The sequence below is a fragment of the Coptis chinensis genome, chromosome 2 (assembly GCF_015680905.1).
Source record: "Coptis chinensis isolate HL-2020 chromosome 2, ASM1568090v1, whole genome shotgun sequence".
Taxonomy (NCBI): Eukaryota; Viridiplantae; Streptophyta; class Magnoliopsida; order Ranunculales; family Ranunculaceae; genus Coptis; species Coptis chinensis.
This window is the reverse complement of record NC_141457.1, coordinates 232,911-238,910: the sequence shown is the minus strand read 5'-3', so window position 1 is coordinate 238,910 and position 6,000 is coordinate 232,911.

Sequence of the window (6,000 nt, the reverse complement as noted above, 5' to 3'; positions counted from 1 at the left end):
TTCAAGGCAAAAAATCATGAACTATTATGAATCTTTCAAATGTTCGGAAGTATTAAACATATGACCCTTCAAAGATTCAATTCGCGAATAATTCAACGAATTGCTAACAAGGATTTTAAGTGCTTCACACTTAAATGTGACAACCAATTTTGGGTTCACCATAAGAAAATGGGATTGCAAGTTATGCTTTGAAAGCACTATGAAATAGTATATACTATATAGTAGATAGCGCCGAATGCGCGTCGAGCTTATCAGTGCCATACGGCACGGGTAAACCCTAGTTTCCAACTAGCTGACATAGCCCTGAATTGCCAACGAGATGAAATTGCCCTTATTTTCAACGAGCTAAAATTGCCCTGAATCTCTAACGAGTTGAAATTGCCCCGATTTTCCAATGAACTGAAACTGCCCATGAGTTGAAATTGCCAAGGAGTCCATGTCAAAATCAGCCCAGCACGCATCGGTCTCGTGACATTTTGCTTGGTGGAAAGCGTAGTAAGGCTTGTCTGGTCGATCTGCTGGTTGACGCACATCAGGTCGGTAATATGCAGCTCGCTTGATCTTGTCCAGTATGTAACTGGGAGATCGTGTGGGGACAACAAACTCTCAGTTGTTGTTTGTTTTGTTCCCCGACTTCTGTTCTTGCAGTCTGGACCGCTTTTTGGTAGGTGGGGCGTCATCGGAGATCGCTGCTACTTCTTGTTCTTTTGTTAGGCCATTGTGTTTCAGGGATTCTCGCAACTTAATATACTTGTCTACTCAAGCGTATAGCTCAGACAGTGTTTCTACACGCTCTTTCATCCGCGACCTGAAGAGCTCTGTGTTGCGCACTCGACAGGCGTTGGAGAATGCCAGTGTGGCCAAAGATTCTTTAAGACCACTCTCCATGCATAACAGTTCGACTTTGAACCGTCTAAGGAATTGGCGAATGGTTACATCTTCGCCAAATGAGAGCTGGAAGAGTGAATCAAGATCAGTCTTTTTACGTCTATTGTGGACGTACTGACTAGCAAATAGATCAGTGAGTTGCTCGAAGGTCTTTATCGAGTCTGGCTCGAGTGAAAAGAACCAATCGAGTGCGCCATCTTTGAGACTGGTAGGAAACAAGCGACAATGAAGGTGATCGAACTCCGGTGCACTATAGAGTGCAAGGCTTTGAATGTAGCGAGCCACGTGCTGACCAGGACACGTGCTGCCATCATACATTGAAAAACGTGGTTGGACGAAATCTGGAGGAGAGGCTCTACTGAGTACCTCAGCAGTGAATGGGGACGTGCGGTATGTCTTCAACATCTTTTGAACGATCTGGGTGGCGTCTTTCTTAACTGCGCTTTGGTCGATCCGTTGTGACAGTTCGTTAATCTGTTAATTAACCTCGTTGATGTCGTCCTCTGCTAAGGCACCTGGTGCATTGTGCGTGTCCACTTGCGCACGTAATGTGACATTCTCCTGCCTGAGCAGGGTGATTTGCTCGTTCATCGTACCTAACTAGCCTGCTAAACTTTGGATTTGAGCTTTGAGGCTTGCCATGCTTCATGGGCTTGAGAATTTTGCTTTTTAGTTGTAAGATTTGTGAAGTGGTTTCTCAAGAAATCGAGACCACAGACGGCGCCAATGTAAAGGCGTGTTTTAGTTCACCTTTACATACGAGGTAAGAAGGAGAATGTGATTGAATGTGGGAAAGACCGAGTTCGTTGATGAGCGAACTGCCTACGTATCTTACTCTTGATTCTGGGGAGAGAGAAGAATCAGGTCTGACGTAGTTCATGTAGGTGGTATTTATAGATATTGAGAGTATAGATCCACAAGACACGTGTACTGCCATGTACAAGTGTGGGGTGGAGATTAAGAATGAGTGTTAGGTTGGTTTTGGTAGGAATTATGTGATGATTGGGAGTGGTTGTAGTAGTTCGTATATCACGGTGATTGGAAGTACATGTATGGCCCTGGTAATGATTGCCTCTGGATAAGGGATGGTGTTATCAGATGGAGCGTTCTACTTTAGGTCGTCTGTTCAACTTGTGATATCTTGTAGCGAGCTGAAGTAGACCACCTACATGAAGCGAGCTCAATATGAAGCAATTCCTTTAGTTCATGTCAAGGAATCACACGTCAGAAACTTCATTTGGACTCACATCATCACCAGATTTGGCTTGCCACACACATTGGTGATGGACAATGGTTCCCAATTCAAGGGTAAAACGTTCAAGGAGTTTCTGGCCAAGTGGAAGATCGTTCATGCATTCTCCACTCCTCAGTATGCTCAAAGCAATGGCCAAGCAGAAGCCAGCAACAAGTCAATCTTGGAGAATTTGAAGAAAGAGATTGAAAATAACAAGAACCAATGGCCAAATCAGTTAGAGAACATTCTGTGGGCTCACCGCACCATAGCTCGCTCCAGCACAGGCGAGTCACCATTCTCCTTATGTTATGGTACTGAGGCCATTATCCCCACTAAACTAACAGTTACTACAACTCGGTCAGAACTCATCGAGTCTGGACACAATGACTCCAACCTAGCACGAGAGGTTGACTTGCTGGAAGAACGCCGCGACCTAGCAGCCATTAGAGTGACATCTTACCATCAAACTCTGAAAAAGTCCTACAACAAGCGAGTTAATCCTTGGTCTTTTCAACCTGGTGATCTAGTTCTGAAAAAGACTCAAGATGACTCCAAACTAGCACCAACATGGGAAGGATTGTACATAGTGGAACGAGTTGTTGGCAATGGCGCATACTGGATCAAGACCCAAGAGGGGAAACCATTGCCACGCCCTTGGAATACTTATTTGTTAAAGAAATTTTATCAATAAAAATGCATTGTTGTACATTCCATGTTTTTATTTACTGAAAATTAAGGTTTAATTTACTTATGTTTGTATTACAACCTACTCCGTTCAATCTCATCAACAAAACACCGAACTTGCATTGAAAGCATCACCAGTATACGCGTACTTCCAGCACTCTCATGAGTTTCAATGCTCTCAGTGAGCAGTACGCTTTCATAAGCTAACACACTCTCCGCGAGCAGCATGCTCTCTTGAGCTTATAGGCTCCATAGTCTCTCCAATTCTCACTAGTTGAGGATCTATACTTCTAGGATCAACTCAGTGAGAACGCTCTCAGTGAGCAGTACGCTTTCATAAGCTAACATGCTCTCCGCGAGCAGCACGCTCTCTTGAGCTTACAGGCTCCATAGCCTCTCCAATTCTCACTAGTTGAGGACCTATACTTCTAGGATCAACTCAGTGATAACGCCTCGATGAAGCATGCGGCTTTCATAAGCTAACACGCGGCTCTCATGCGAAGCAAAGACGCTCTCTTGAGCTTACAGGATGCATAACCTCTCCAATTCTCACTAGTTGAGGACCTATACTTCTAGGATCAACTCAGTGAGAACGTTCTCAGTGAGCAGTACACTTTCATAAGCTAATATGCTCTCCGTGAGCAGCACGCTCTCTTGAGCTTACAGGCTCCATAGCCTCTTCAATTCTCACTAGTTGAGGACCTATACTTCTAGGATCAACTCAGTGAGAACGCTCTCAGTGAGCAGTACGCTTTCATAAGCTAACATGCTCTCCGCGAGCAGCACACTCTCTTGAGCTTACAGGCTCCATAGCCTCTCCAATTCCCACTAGTTGAGGACTTATACTTCGAGGATCAACTCAGTGAGAACGCTCTTAGTGAGCAATACGCTTTCTTAAGCTAGCATGCTTTACACAAGCAATACACTCTCCGTGAGCAGCACACTCTCTTGAGCTCACAGGCTTCATAGCCTCTCAAATTCTCATTAGTTGACTACCTTTAACTTTAGGAACAGCTCAAAGAGAACGCTCTCAGCGAGCTCTACGCCATGTTAGGCTAGCACGCTCACTCGAGCTACCAGGCTCCACAGCCTATACGGTTCTTACTGGTGGGCAACCCACATATGAGAACGTTATCTATGAGCAAAACGCTTCCTTAAGCTAACTCTCAGGTTTCTTAGCCATTATACGACATAAACATTATAAACGAAACACTAACTATAAGCAATTAAGCATAAGCAAGAAACATGCATTCCATCCACATTCATTAATGGAACTGCCTGACCAAAGCCAGGAAAGCAGTTCTTGAATCCACCGATCTGCTGGGTCTACCTAGGAAATCCAGATCGGTATGTTTACAATTTTTGCAAATATCGAACTGCCACTTTCGTGGAAACCAGTTCGTTCTATATCAATACCAAACGGGCGAACTGCTCAGGCGAGCCTGAGAAACCAGCTCTATTGTTTAACACTATTACAGTGAGAAGAACAAGAAAAACAAAGTTTTTCACAACTTACAAGCACACAAATCCAGCAATCATTGTCCAGGATCAGCAACAACATGTTTATCCTTAGGAGCAGCATTGGTCGAGGGAGTGTGCCTCGCATCTCTGAGCACGACATGCATACTCGTACCCAGAGCCCCACGATCACAAGCTTCCTTCAACTGTAAGTATTTCTCGTTCAGCTCGGCATACTCAACACAGGCCACGGTGTATGCATTTTGTGCCTGGTGAGCAACCCCCTGGCAACGCTTGGCGTACTCCGTCACTTCAGCCAACTTACCTTGCAAATCCTTCATCGACTTCACCAACACCGACTTCTCCTTAGCAACATCCCGGTACTTTTTCGTCATCGCGTGCAGTTTCTGCTTATCAGCTCCCCAAGCAGCTCGCATGCATCCCAGCTTGACTTTAACATTGTCAGCACACTTAACAGTACTTCTCAGCATGTTGTACCCAGCGAGGAACTACAAGCGAGATACCAAAGTTAGAAACACCCACCAAACTAAAGGAAAGCATAACAGATGACGAACTTACCAAGCAACAGACCATATCCATGGTCCCTAACAACGTCCCCATATCTTCATCTCCGACTTCCGCCTTATCATCGTCTAGTACTATACTTTTCAGCAAACTGGTCGCTGTGGGTGCCGAGTGGAAGCTGCAGTCAGAATGTTTGACAGCACGCTTCTTCCCCGTCTTCCCCACATAGAAAAACTCGCTCCCTACATTATCAGATCACTGAGCAGAGCTGGCACCAGCAGCAGTGTGGCCTTGCCCCTGATTGCTACGTTCCTCAGCACCCAGGTCGGCCTCATCCCTCTGACTAGGAAACCTGAACACAATGCCCCCAGTTGAACGACCTGCACTTTGGGATCATTTTTTGCTCTTGGCCTCAGTAGCAACAACCTTCCTCTTGCCACGATCACCATGACGGTGGGGGTGGAACTCCATCTCTTCCATCACTAGGGGAGAGCTTTCCCTCAAACTCCCATCACCACTAGAATCTATATGTCTCCGGGCCATAATAAACTCTACAAATAAAACAACGTTTAGCGAGCTAACAACAAGAATACAGTTTCCTGTTCAAAGGAAGAACCAAACACCGATAAACACATACCTGAGTTGAGCAGCAAAGGAAATGGGCACGATTTTTTTGGGAGAAGAACTGCTGCAACAAAGAGAAGAGCAAATGTCTTTGGTCTTCTAGGAACAATTTTATTTATTCTCAAATAACGCATCTTCCCTAGGCACGCCCATAATTACATCGAGACGCCAAACGTCAGGCCACCTGGCAGCCATCATTCCATATCTTTGACCGCTCATATTCCTACACGTGCCATGCACGTACTGTAGTCCTTCCGATCTAAAACCTTGAATGCTTCATGCGTCCTAAGGATTCTCGCGACCTACAATGCTAAGGACGCATAAAAGATCAGGACGCTCACCCAGGATCACAAGTTACTTAGCCACCCCACTCGTACCAAAGGTCGCCCACACAGACAGACCATTATAACAATCATTCACACCAACAAAAGTTAAACATAGCGGAAAAGCAAAAATCAGCATTCCATAAAAGCAAAAGGACGAACTATTCAACCAAAGTCAGGCCCCAGTTCGTCTACTAGCCAAGCTGCTAAGTCTACTCAGGAAATCCAGCTCGGCTAATCATCATTCATCATACGATGAGCTCC